Source organism: Polypterus senegalus, chromosome 3 (genome assembly GCF_016835505.1).
Source record: "Polypterus senegalus isolate Bchr_013 chromosome 3, ASM1683550v1, whole genome shotgun sequence".
Taxonomy (NCBI): domain Eukaryota; kingdom Metazoa; phylum Chordata; class Cladistia; order Polypteriformes; family Polypteridae; genus Polypterus; species Polypterus senegalus.
In genome coordinates, this window is record NC_053156.1 from 257,157,294 (window position 1) to 257,171,863 (window position 14,570).

The 14,570-nt window shown below is 39.2% G+C and overlaps 1 long non-coding RNA gene across 1 annotated transcript in view; it reads left to right on the forward strand.

Annotated features, from left to right (window-relative positions):
* The window catches only part of LOC120526072, a 50,115-nt gene that overhangs the window by 18,572 nt on the left and 16,973 nt on the right, over positions 1-14,570 (forward strand). The gene's annotated exons all lie outside the window — the stretch shown is intronic.

Sequence of the window (14,570 nt, forward strand, 5' to 3'; positions counted from 1 at the left end):
AAATGTATGCTTTTATTGTAAAATAGACTAAGAGCAGTTTACTTCTCAAAATGGAGTAGTGCAGGTTCGAACTCGGGACTTTTTAGTTCCCAGTTGGCAGCTGAATCTATTGCGCCACAGAGGCAGTCGTAATAAACTGGTGTCAGTGTCGCATGTTAAGGCGGCTTTTTGTTTCTGCAGTTATATTTTTGAATAAAAGCGCAACTGTTGTGTCATATTTGTACCTTTTGTGAAAATGTTTCTTTGATATCTGGACTTCAGGCTTCATACATTATATAGTTTATTCCTACATTTTGTCATCTACTACTAGAATATTAAAAACGTTTCTGTTTTAACAATGTGTTGACACAGATTACTGTAGAAACGGAACAGACATGAAATGCGTGTGTTCCAAATAACGATCTATTATTTCCACTCTAAAACTCCACTTCACTCCCAGATACTCAATCAAGGCATGAGCTGAGAGAAGTTCGTGCACGTTCTAAATTGGTGGGGGAATGGAATAGCCGGCTGCTCCTAGCTTCTCTTCATCAGCACATTTAGAGGACAAAGGACGCTGGCGGAGAGGTGTGAAGGGATTTAAGAAGCGATTTAAGGTGGGACGGATTTACGAGTTTTTTGTAGGCTCTGGTAATTCTAGTGTTAGGAGGATATTCATGTATGTAAACAATATTTCTTCTTCCAACGGATGTCACATTAAGACATAACCAGCCATTTGTTCTTTATTGGTGGAAAAATATTTGCTACCACATGCTGTTTTGAAATCAATCCAAAAACTTGGATGCATGTTAAAGCAGAACACCATGTCCTACAATCCAACTTCCAGCTGGCTCGGTATAATGGGAGTTGTTGCCTATAACAAAAATGCAGAAAATGGCAGCATTGATGACCAAAAAATGATCCAAAATGGCACCATGGAAATTTTTAAATATAACAATAAAGTATAATTCATACTGACAAAATGAATTCCAAATAACCAAGAATGAACAAAATTGAAATATGTCACAATCCTGATAAGGTACTTCAACACATGGTATCAGTTTCATTAAATTTGAGTAGGTGTTTAATTATTAAAAAATTAGGATTTATATGTACAAGTATATGTGCATAATCTGCTGTGAGACAGTTCAAGGAAACTGATCAAATTTAAGATGGCAAGTTATTAACAGGAAATAATATGCTCTTATTTAAATTAATCTTAAATCCTGAATTTTGTAGACATTCTCCTGTACATTTACTACAAATCTAAGTGACAAATATTCAGTAATATAAAGCATCACATCATCTGTCTAATCAGATATTTTTGTTTAAGTCCTTACAATTCCCAAATTCCTTAAATTTTGAAGCAAGTGATAGCTAGACTGTAATAGCAAATAAAACATGATAAAGGAAACTCGGTCTGGTTCTTAATATGAAGGTGTCAAAATGTGTACTTCTTACAATGACGGAATTTTTTATTTTATTAATTATATTTTTGTATCAACCGATGGAATAATTTTCAGGTATGAAATTGTAGCGTAATGTCCTGGAAGCATCTCTCCAGAGCACTTTGTACCTATATTCACAAAGAAAGGGCAGGCACCCTTGGTATGATCCTGCATTTTTTTTGCAGCCTCCAGTGGGATAATATGAATTTGCTAACTGCAGCATGAAGGCAAGGTAGTAAACTAAAATAAATAAATATAATGGCTAATAATAAATTCTTATGAGCTGCAAACTAATACAGGTGGAATCCTGTTATAATGAAATGCATGGTACCATAAAATATTTTGTTATAATGAATATTGGGAAAATATGTATGCTGTTGTGACCGGGGTCACCATGTCTAGCGGCAGTAGCACAAGGACATCTCCATAGCTGCTCTGCTGAGTCTGGTAAATTTTAAACCAAGGGCAAAGTTCATAGTATTTCAAAGTATTTGGTTGTCCTTTGCAGGATCAGGCTTACTGCATAACATGCTTGTCGCACAATGTTTAGAATATTTAACATGCTCTTCCTCGTACTCTCCTGATATCTCTTCTCCAGACCGCATCTGCCACAGCGGTAATTCCAAGCCACTGGTGTTCTTCTAATCTGAAGATGGGAGCTAAAGCCGGATGATTCCCCGTGTCACGTCTCCTAACAGCTCCTATTTTGAATGAATTCTTGAGACTGTACCTGCCTTTGCTATACAGTTATAAAGTACATGTATTTTCCTTGAAAACCTGGACTCACCTTTGTGTCTCTCATGCAACTCTGTGACCCAAGTTGATGGTTTGACGGTTTCCCACTTTTTGGTTCATCTCAAAGAAAACTTTGAGAAGCACTATGAAACTCAAATAGTACAGTATCCACACACTGCACAACTACCCATGAGGATGCTAGGTGGAGTACTGACTCTGAATTAGGCTATACCTGTATAATGTCATGCCTACACTGCCAAATGCAGGGTTCCTGAGAATCAGCGTGAAAAGTGTAGGTGCGGCATTTTTTCATTGCGTTATTATCTTCGGTGGCCATATTTGGTCGAAGAAATGTTCATTATATTGAAATTTACAATTTGTTAAAACAAAGTTAATTTAACATGATGTTGTATGAATGTTTGTCCAGGCCCACAAAAAGTATTCATTATTCTGAAAATGTCATTACTTTCGTTTTCTCTATAACAGGGTATTCCCTACAACCAGGTGGTTATAGTTAAGCTTCTATCTAAGTGATAATGCTGCTCATCGTTTTTTTGTAACAATGTCTAGAGATGATGAAGAGTAACCAACTTTAATATAAAAAGAGCACAATACTGCAAACTAAGAATGTAAAAGTGTGGTTCTATATATTTATATATTGTGGGAAACAGCCCAGACACAGACAGGTAGACATTATATTTTAAGCACCACACACATTTATTTACACTTACTATTTACAATAGTGAGACACACCCCAGTGCCGCAGCACCAAACACCCTCAAGTCCAGGCCTTTTCTCTCAATGCCTTTCTTAGCCGCGTCCGCAGCCCCTTTTATAATCACCCAGATGTGCTCCAGGTGTTTCCCGGCAATCTTCCACCGACACGCCCCAGTGTGGCAAAAGTGCCGGCTGCATCCCCGGAATCACTCTGGGTGTCCCTGCTCTTCTTCCCCCCAGCACATCCAGGTGTGGCGGAAGTGCTGAGGTCCAGGGCTCCCAAGGCATCGGGGCGCCCCCTGGCGGTGACCACAGGCTCCTACAGGGTTGAGCTTCCAAGCTCTGCACCGTAGTCCCCAAAGCCACCAGGGCGATCACCACCTCGTGGTCTGGAGGAGGCGCAAGCTCTCCTCCGGTCTTCCTGGATGTCCCGGCTGGGTACCACCCCCAGCCACATGCCATAGTACCCCACCACAAGCTGAGACCCCTAGGGGCCAGCGGCCTGTCCCACTAGGGCAGGTCTTCCACGGCGGGAAGCCGACACAGTTCAGTCCAGGGCCCGGTCCTGCAAAATATAAACCAGAACAAGGGGCGGAGACATTGCCCTGATGCCACCACTTGGCGTCCCACCATCTAATATGTAGGCAACGCTCCCCCCTCTGACCAGCACCCCAGCGTTTGCCACCTTGGCCCCCTTTCCGAGACCTCCATGCCCGCCATGTTGGGACATCGGACAGGACCGCAAATGCCCCCGTCAGCCCAGCCAGCTGTGGGGTTTCCCTCTGCCTCCACAGAGGGCGGCCCTTCTCTGGATGTGAGCACCCAGCATCACGTCCCTTTCTATTGGAGGAACTGGCTCTCTTCCTTCGATTCCTCCTTTTCATCTGGGACGCCACAATGGTCTGAGTCTCCTTATGGCATAGAAAGAGACCCTGTCCCGTCTGCGTCCCAGTGGAACGACGCAAGGCCGCTGCTGGCTTGGAGTGTAGGTTGCTAGGACCTGGGGCAAACATCAACCAGCGTCCTGCCAGCCCTCTCACTGTCTCTCCCCTCACCATGCGCACAGCGCTCGCCTCCGCGTCCACTGTTGGAGATCCCCCTACTTGGTTCCGATCATTTACGTCATGGGCCTTTTTGGTGGGCTTGTCTCTTATGCTTTACGGGGTCAGCTCTACTGTCTGTCCTCGCTGTACCACTCCGGCCAAAGGATCCAGTGTCACTCCATTCTGCCGATGTACGCAGCGTCTGTAGTGACGTGAGCGCCTTCCCCTCCAGCTTCTTCAACTCCGCACGGAGGGCACATAGCATCTGCGGAAGCGATTCTGTGGACTGAAGGCACTCCTCCAGCTCACGCAGAGTTGCTGACAAGCACAGAAAGCCAGTCGGCGATTGAGTCACCTCACTGTCAGTCATGTCTGCCGACTGCTTTCTGTGGGGCCTCTCCTCTGGCCCAATCGGGTCCTTCCCCGGCACGAGACTGACATTCCTTAGTCCCGCCTCCATCCAATCATCGGTGGGCATGCAAGACATACCGTTTAATCCCGTGCCTGTCTTGGGGAGGGACTTCTGGTCTGCGGCCATCTTGTGTCTCCCCCTTCCAGTGCGGTGGCGTGCCTGCAGGCAGCCTCGCAGCTGCCGCAATCCCTTGAGCTGCAGCGACTCCTCCTTCGCAGACTCCTCTTCTGCCACGCCGAGAAAACCCTACAGACCACCACGCGTCTGCCACCGACACAGACCCGGGCAGTCCCTGTCTGCAATAGAGAAGTTAAGACCGACCCCAGAGGGCCAACCGTCGCTGGGCAGGGCACTTACCTCCCGGGTCCCGTCTGTCCGAGGCTCCTTCCTCGGCATGGCCTTCCTAGACGTGATGCCGTCCCTGCTGTTCTCAGCCACGCCGTGCTCATAGGAGCCCGCTGCACTCCGGCAATGCCCGTTGTCCTCCATCCACACTAGGCGGAAATGGCCCTTCTGCAGACCGATGGCAGTCCCTTGGGTGAATCACTTCAGCGGGGTTGTGCGTGTGCCGTTCCCATGGTGCGTGTGTGGGCTTACCTGCTGTAGCGGACTGCCCACAAAATTATTGTTAATGATGGGTCCCTGCTTTGTAATAGGTGGAGAGTTCCATCTGGGATGCCATTGTGAGGAACAGCCCGGACACATACAGGTAGAGATGATGTTTTAAGCACCACACACATTTATTTACACTTGCTATTTACAATAGTGAGACACACACCCCAGTGCCACAGCACCAAACACCCTCAAGTCCAGGCCTTTTCTTTAAATGCCTCTCTTCGCCGCCTCCACTCCTCTCCACCAAGACTTCGTTCACGTCCACCCGATTCCAGCCCTGAATGAAGGGAGGGGGCCCCTTTTATAATCACCCGGATGGTTCCCAAAGCCACCAGGGCAGTTGCTCCCTCGTGGTCTGGAAGAGGCGCAAGCCCTCCTCCGGTCTTCCTGGGCATCCTGGCTGGGTACCACCCCCAGCCGCGTGCCACAATATATATATATATATATATATCATTTTTTTTTCTTTTAGTGTATTTGATTTATTTGAACAGGAGGCGTGTAAGTCATGATTATGTACATGATTACTTTATAGCAGCACTTCTATTTTTCAGTGCTTTTAGCATTTAAATTTGGGTTAAGACCTGCTTTTCCAAAATAAAGAACATTTTAGAGTATCCACCGACTTTTATGCATTAGAGAAATCACATTAGGTGATTACTTTTCAGATATCTGCATTATCTCCTAATATCCTACAACCCTGCATGGAATCTCCCACAAATGCACATGGATTAGGGTTAATGTGCATACATTAATTGCTAAGTTTTTTTCTTTTTTGTAGAAATCAGTATTTTGTTTGTCAGTGGTACTATGGCCTTAAAATCCCTTTGGTAAATGCAGTCTAACTGCTGACATTAATAGGATTAATATTAGAAAGAAATATTTTGATAACACCCAGGGACATTAACCAACAGACAAAGGGAGAATGTTGAAGAATGGCACCACAAAGTTTGTTTAGCAAAATAATGTGTATGGAAAATTTAAAAAGGGTTTACAATTACTAGGAAACTATTGCTCAAGCTAGTATGTATAAATAGATTGCCATTTTAGAGAGACTGAAGCAGTAGCATTAAAGGGTGAAAAGCAGAGTCTGGGAGATCATTTGAAAATGGATAGTTGGCTACTAATATCAGACAGGCTGATGGCTTAAGTAGTGATGATGTTTGGTTTGTCAGTACTCTGGAAGAAGCTTTGTAAACTACATGAATTCTCCTAGTTTAAGTGAAGACCAACATATTTAGAACTGCACTAATTTAAACCAAGAAGAAAGAAATATGGCACAAGATTTCTATATGTATTGTACAAAAAAGGACTGACTTTAGAGATGTTACAGCTAGTCATACCAGCCATTTTATGTTTCTCTGAAAACATTACAGCCCAAAAGTTAGACCAGTGATGAAAAATATGTCAAATTTGGTCATGGAAAGAGATTAAACAAGTTGTCTTGATTTAGTATTGAAAGAAAAACAGCCAAGATATGTGCTGGAGGTATACATTAAACATGAGGTGTCCAGGAAGAAGTAGCACATTGATCTTTAAAAATATGGGATAGCTCAGCCTTAAGCGACACAACAGGCACAAAGACTTTACAAAATTGGCTTTTTTGATAAATAATATTCAGTATGGGATGTAGGCACCCAATGTATCTAGGAGGCATAGTGAAACACATTGGTAAAATGCACCTGAATATCAAATAACATTAAGTCATTCACATTTACCAGATGTATTTTAGAAGAAAGAAATAAATCATTTTATACAAGATTTATATATAGTACCTATAATAAATTTGATTAATTCATTAATTTATTTGGGTGTTACAGTGGTGCAGTGCTAGCACTGCTGTATAACAGTAAGATGACCAGAGTTCACGTCCTGGGTGTTTCTTGTGCGGAGCTTGCTTGTGTCTTCTCGTGTCTGTGTGGGTGTCTTCTGGGTGCTCCGGTTTCCTCCCACTGACCAAAGATGTGCAGGCTAGGTGAACGGGTGAAGATAAATTGGTCCTAATGTGTGTTAGGTGTGTGAGAGTGTGTGCGTGTGTGCGCGTGTGTGTTCACCCTGAAATTGGTTGGATCGAGACTTTAAATGATCTAATATTCTAATAAGCACAAGGGTTAATTTTGAATATTTATGTGGTCAAGAAACAAGTGTTTCTTATTAAGCCCTGACACTGAATATCTTACACTCCTGGGAGGGTGTCCCTTGGCAAGTATTGTTGGCATGAGGTCACAAGCCAAAAAACTGTGAAGCAGTAAAATCAGTTAGATTGAGTGCATTTTGCCTTTTAATTTTGGAATCTTCCACTTTTTTATGGTGATTGTGTTAATTACAGTATGTCATGGGTAATGTTACCCAGATGCAGACTTGTGACAGCAAGCTACCATATTTTTACATATTAGAAGAAAAATGTATTTTTATTTGTTTTAATAGATAGATAGATAGATAGATAGATAGATAGATAGATAGATAGATAGATAGATAGATAGATAGATAGATAGATAGATAGATAGAAATTTGTGCCCAGGTGGAAATTTGGCTTTTTGCAGAAGCTCATGAAATGAATGAATGCATAACTAGATAGATAAATAAAAATATATATATACACACACTGTGGTCTGAACAAACACCAGAATGACTAAAAAGGAAAATAAACTTCTGACTTGGCAGTCACAGTGACTCATTGCTGTTGGTTTAAAGGAGACCCAGTAGTGTTTCCTGACACACTTCTCCTGAATAATTTGTTGACTGAAAATCCTCAGTGTAATGTAAGTACTCAGGTAATGCACCGATGGCACTTGCAATTCTGAATGTGAGCTTGTTCCAATATAGGCTTGATTTATTTCTTGGTTTTGAAATACGTTTTATTGTATTAGTGATTTTACTTAGATAAGTTTTACCACTCTTAACTAATTCCTTCCTCTCTGACAGCTCAAAATTTGCACTGATTGTAATGTGGGATTTGCAGACATCACTGAACTAGACATATACCATCCTTGTCAAATATCATCCTGGATTTTCTAAACTATTTGTAGATTCTTGAGTGTAATTATGTGGCCAATGACTGATTACTAAAGATATGCTAACTGCCCCCCTATTGGGATCTTTATTTTTTGCTTTCACATGAAGCTCTCCTAATTAAATATTCTACCCAAAAGTAATAATTTTTGCCTTTACTAATCACCTTACATTACTTGTAGTGATGGCTGAGAAAATGTTTAAATTTGTTTTCAGGGGAAAGGAAGATAAAATAACAAAATTCATGATACAATGGGCTTAAATGTAAACCAAATCTGAACAACAGTAAACAATAAAATTCCCTTGTAAAAGTCTCAGATTACTCATGTCCCACAATCCAAATGCCTAGCATTCCAAACCCATGCACTTTGTCTAAAATAAAATTTAAATAAACCATTTCCAGAAATCAACTGGAAAACTGATGAACCAATGCAAATTGGCTAATAAACAACACATGTTTAAGAGAACAAAAGTAAAGTAAAGGAGGGCTTATGCATTAGTTGAAGAGTTTCTGGGCATTTACAAAGCTGTAGTCTTACAGTCCAGGCAAACAGGGGCTCTTTAATGGCCTCAGTGTATACAGTATATTAATGTTCTATAAAGTACAGGTGGCTTTGGAAAATTTTGGCCAGAGAAAATTAAGTTTTTAGTAAGAGACAGGATTCCTATTGGCAATGCATGAACATTATTCCAAAATACTCCCTTTGCAAGACAGTGCTCTTCATATCGAGCAAATCTTTTTTCTTGTGGCATGCATGTTATTTAAAATTAATTTAGAAACTGTATAATCTCAATATAGACAGTGTCAGTGTAGGAGTTATATACTAGAGTGACAGCTGGCAAACTTCATGTTTGCCTTCAATAAGCCCATACATTGTTGTACATGTCTGCTGAATGCTCTGTCATTTTGCAATAATGACTTTGAAGACATCTTTAGTAAAAAGAACAAAATGAGTTTATCAGTCTATAGGGTATATGGTTCTACTATTAACCTATGTGCTTTCTGGCTCTCAGAACAAGGTCACAGAGGTTTATAAAGAAAAGTAGGTTATTTCAGACTTCCAGTGAATACAAGGCTTATCTCATTGCGTCTATTACCTGTTATTTCCAAATCAAATTTTTATGGATTGTTCTAGGAAAGATTAAAGTGACTTTAGAATTATGATTTGTGGAAAAAACCTCCTTTATGAATGTAGACAGTGGTCTATTATTATAGCTTTATTGACAGTCTACAACAGAAGAATGTTTTTAACAAATCTTGATTAAAATTTTTTTAAAAATTGTTAGAACCATTTTTGTTTTATTTGATTTTTTGAACATTAATATTTTTTTTTTTACTTTTTCATCTTTATTGTTTTTATGTCTTAATTTATGTATTTGTTTTTCATTGATAACACCATTTTGTATTTCTAGATTTCGTGGGTGCTGCCATTTCGTGTGTCTGGTCATTCTGATGTTTCATGAGTTCCATGTGACCAATAACATCTTGGCAACAATGATACTGTATATATATATAATAACTGTAAATAACGTTTTTTCATCATGGCTGTAGGCTGGATTTTTTTTTTAAATAACAAATTTTTGTGAAAAATGCCCTTTTAATCACTCAATTTTGGGAAAACCTATAGTTATCAAATGTAGGAATACTTGATACGTGATCATTGTGAAGCAACCAATTGCATACACTGTAAAGTCATACTTTTAGCAAAACCCTGAACATGTTTGTTTTCAGCAGCACTCTCTTCTGATATCACAAAGTCTTCATCTGATGCAAAATGTAGGCCACCATCAAGGGCAACTGGAAGTATTTATTAAAATGCTATAAAAAAAAATATGCTATTAAAATTAAAATGCTATAAAGACAAATTAATAATTGTTTGACCGTGTCAGTTCATGTCACAGTGTTTGCTGGATAAACCTAAAAAAGAATTCTAGTTGACTTATCATGGTGTTTAGCCAGCCACCCTTATTGATACCCACCTTAAAAGAGTTAAGCAAGTGTCTGTTTAGGTAACACTTACGAGAAACTAACACTGAAGCAAGCAATAATAATAAAAAAAAAAACTTTTCTGATTAAAAATTATAGGAAATAACTTTCATTCTAATTTGAACATGTCAGGTGCACTTTGAGTCATGTGATGCATAGGATTGCACACTTTGAATGCTCAAGTGATCACTTAATCATCAATCCATTATCCAAACTGCTATATCCTAACCACAGGGTCACAGGGGTCTGCTGGAGCCAATCCCAGCCAACACAGGGTGCAAGGCAGGAAACAAACCCTGGGCAGGGCGCCAGCCCACCGCAGGGCGCACACACATACAGACTCACACACCAACCACACACTAGGGACACTTGCATGTCTTTGGATTGTGGGAGGAAACCGGAGCACCCGGAGGAAACCCACTAAGACATGGGGAGAACATGTAAACTACACACAGGGTGGACCCGGGAAGTGAACCCAGGTCTCCTAACTTCGAGGCAGCAGCACTACCCACTGCGCCACCGTGCCACCCATCACTTAATCAACACTTTTGATTTAGATTTAACAAATAGATTGCTGGAAAGGCAAACTGAAAGTATTTATGAGAATTGCCTAGTAAGGTTTCAGTGGTTGTAAAGTTTCATTTATAGCTCTGGTCATTATATTTTTCCAAAATGAGCCATGCTTAAGAGTTCATGTCTTGAGGTATGGTAGCAACAAGTACTGCGCAAAAGTGGGTGATTGCATTTGAAAGATAATAGTTGTAAAAAGATAATGTGGTTTTAAGTCTTGCCTAGTAAAACAATGGAAGAGTTTAAATTACTTGTGGTGGCCTGAGGTGTTATGATGGCTGTGTATCCATTCTTTACTCATTCAAGGTTGATATTATTGAGAATTTAGATAAAGGATCAATGTGCCTTATTATTAGTTTTAGTGGTATTAGCTATTTAAAGCTTATGCTTGAGGCAGCTTAAAAGATCATCATTTATTTTAGCATATGGGCTTGTGGCCTTGCTGTCTTTTCATTTGATTTGTTTTGAATTTCTGTAAATCCAGGATGTTGTGTTCTCTGAAGGAACTGAGCAAGCAGACTTTTGATTTGGGAACACGGCTGCTGAAGCTTTGACTGATAGAAGACTAAACAGAACATTAAACAAGCTTCCACAAGCGGTCACTGGCCTAAGCAAGCTCTCATGTTAGCACATCAACACACAAACATTTTAGACAGTATTTATATTTATATATTAAGGCTTATCAATACCTTAGGTGACCAAGTTAAAGCAAAATGCATTGTGTTAGCTAGCTTGAGCTACGTATATAAGAGTTTAAGAGTTGATTATTATAGGCTAGGTTTTTTCTCTCTCTTTTAAGCAGATGCCTATGAGCCCAAGGCCACCTGCTTCTATTCCCTGTGCTGGCAAGTCAGAGACAGTGTGTGACTGCGTGCCAAGCCTAACATCTCAGCCGACTGTGTTTGCAGGCTTTGACATCAACATGCTTATATATTTTAGACAGCATTTAACCTTATACGTCACTGGTTCTTTTTGAAACATAATAGTAATAAATCACGTTACAACAAAATGTATTAAACTAGCTAGCTTAAGAATAAGAGTAACTGTTAAAAGCTTGTATTTTTCCTTTCTTCCAAGCAGTCAGGAAGCACCATGCTTGTCTGCTCAAGGCTCTTTTCACCTTAGCTCTTATCAGTGACACTGCACATTGTCGCTAACTGGCATACCTACCTATGATTTTAGCCTTAAGGGATGTTGATGTAACAAGTAATTATTTAGCAAGTTGTCTAGTTTTCACATGTGGGTTCCCCTGATTCAAACATAATGATGAGAATTGATAAACTTAAAGGTCATCAATCTTTAACACCCCAGGATTAGGAACATGAGAATAAACGAAGGGGTAATTGGGTGATGCTTACCTCCAGGTGGAAAATATGCTTTTCGCGCCAAAGTAGCTGTTATGAGAAAGTGTAGATTAGGAAGGAAATTGTTATGAAAAGGTCGACTGGGATGGGGATTGTTATGGGGAAGTCCATGAGGCAAGGTTATTGATATGATAAAGTCTACATGACTGGGTGATTGTTATGAGAAAAGGTATGGAGCAAGGTCATTATCACAAGAAACCATGTGAAGCAGAGAATAAGAAATGGTGTGAAGCAGGAATATTTTAAGATAAGAATTGTAATAAATATGAGGCTCGCCCTGAGCACGGGGCTCACTTCACTGAACTGAGACAGGCTTTAGGTGCTCCGCAATGGTTTTCGATGCTGTGCGATAAAGCATATTCTGATTGCCTATCTGGAGACTCTGCATGCTTTTCTGAAGAGGTGTTTTCTGTGACAATATCACATTCCAAAATGGGTGTTAACTCATTGTTACTATCATTTGTGTTTCTTATGAAGAAGCTACATAAGGGTTCAATGGTGGCATCTGAAACATTTGCAGATGAAACTCACCATATGACCTCATATAATTTATAACTTTAGTGAAATATTGAAAAATGAGAACAGAATCAGGAAAAGGGAGAAATTTGCACTTTTGAGCAATAGTTTTGGAGGATTTTTTGAAAGAATATTTAATTGAAGAATGATTCTCAAAAATAAGTTACTTGGTTATTTAGATTAAGAGATGATTTTCTGAGATGACGATTGATGCTCTAAATGTATTTTTATGAGTGCAAGCAGTATTAGAAGATGGAAACACAAAACAGATAAAAAAAACTAACCAAACCAATTATCAAAGCCAAAACAAAAAATGGCATATGTAGTGAAAACGTGCTAACACTAAAGTTTGTTTTCTTCCAGTAACTGGTTTAATTCTTTGCCAACTCTAGGATAAGAAATTGCTGCATGCCACTATCCTATACAGACAAAACATCCTTGTCACTTGACTAGCAATGGGCATAGTACTAAGCAAGATGGCCACAGTCTCCAAAACTTCTGCACATTTTTGAGATGATATTAGAAGAATAAAAACAATGTTACAAATAGTCAGTAATTTTCCAATAAAGAGAAATGCAACATTTTGAGGTGCCATAACACCTATTTATCACGGATGAAGAAAGACAAAACTGAGTTGGGCAAGCAGAGTCTACTACTGTAATGATATTACTATGCTTTTATTTTATTTCAAGTTTAATTTTGTAATTAGAAACATTATCATTATGTATTCAGAGGGTTTGTTATATTGAGAATTCAATCATGCTATTATTTTTAACTTTCAGTTTCCTTTTGGCAATGTTAAAATAATTTAACTTTCTACTCTGTTAATTACGCACTGACATTTTGTTGTGGATGTCACCATTTTCAGAGTATTTATGGACAATTACCACATGGTAGTCAGAAGATTTTGGATAAAACTTTGTGACTGCTCTTTTTTTTCGCTTCAGGTTGATAGATTTTAGATTTGGGGTTTGGCACATAACCTCTTGGGATTTCGTTTACATGATATTTATTCCTGGTTTTGGCCTCTCACCCATATTTCTGACTACAAGGTCATGTGGCCTGCATTATCTTTCATCTGTGGCAGAACAGCTGAATAAAACTGAAGGTATGAGATACTTTAGAGGTAAAGTATCATGAATTTCATACAAATTAAGAAGATGGATATGTTCCTGCAATATTCCACCTTTTATTTTTCTATTTTTCACTGACTGACTAACTGACTACTTTTTGGCAGAACAATTAAATACTCAATGGCTGTGGCTCTCTTTTTTATACCAAACAAAAGTTAATAAAAGAAAGTTACACCCAGACATATTGCCTAGTAATGAGGAAAACAGTGTGGCAGAACTTGATACAAAGTGGATTGCTTACTTCGTAGAAAAATAGGTCTATTTCCCTTGGTAAAAGACCTCAAGTAAGTCAGCTATTTTTACACCCTTAGTTGATGTAAATATTAAATTTTACCACTTGTTTGTCAGCATCATCAGATTTCTAGAATGCACATTTTGCAGGATGAGTTATGTCTTCTTTTTCAAAAGCCGTTAATAATAAAGGAATCTGGGTACAGGCAGTAAAAATCCTTTGTACTGTACATATTCTTTGTAAAAGCCTTCAAAATGTGTGAATCATTCATCTTAAATATTAAGAAGTAGGGTGGCTTAGCTATATCTGAGTGACTACTGTCGGAGTTGGGTAGTGCATGATTAGTAGGAATCAGCACTATAAAATGAATTTAACATGTTTTGAAGAGATTAAACATAATTTCTCAGATGTCCGGAAAATATTATCAGTACTATTACCAAGAGGTATATAGGAAAAGAAAAATACTCTAGCGAGGTTATTTCCACTGAGTCTGAAAAAGCCTTAATAGAGCTGGATGAATTCATTTGTCTTTTTGGCAACGAGAGAACACTGAGGTCTACTAAAAGACAGTCAAAAAATGTGTTTGCATATGATAATAAGGAACCAATTATACCTCTGCAATAAGAACCACTTTGTACTTCTTAGAAGACTGAGTACATAAGAAAAGTCACTAATCATACTCCTCCGGAATTTGAGATTTTTTGTTTGTTTGTAATACAGAAAAATATAATTTCTTCATTATTCAAAGTGATTGCATTATTTTAAAAGTAATGTCTGCATGACATAATAGAGGAAATCTGTTTTCAGTAT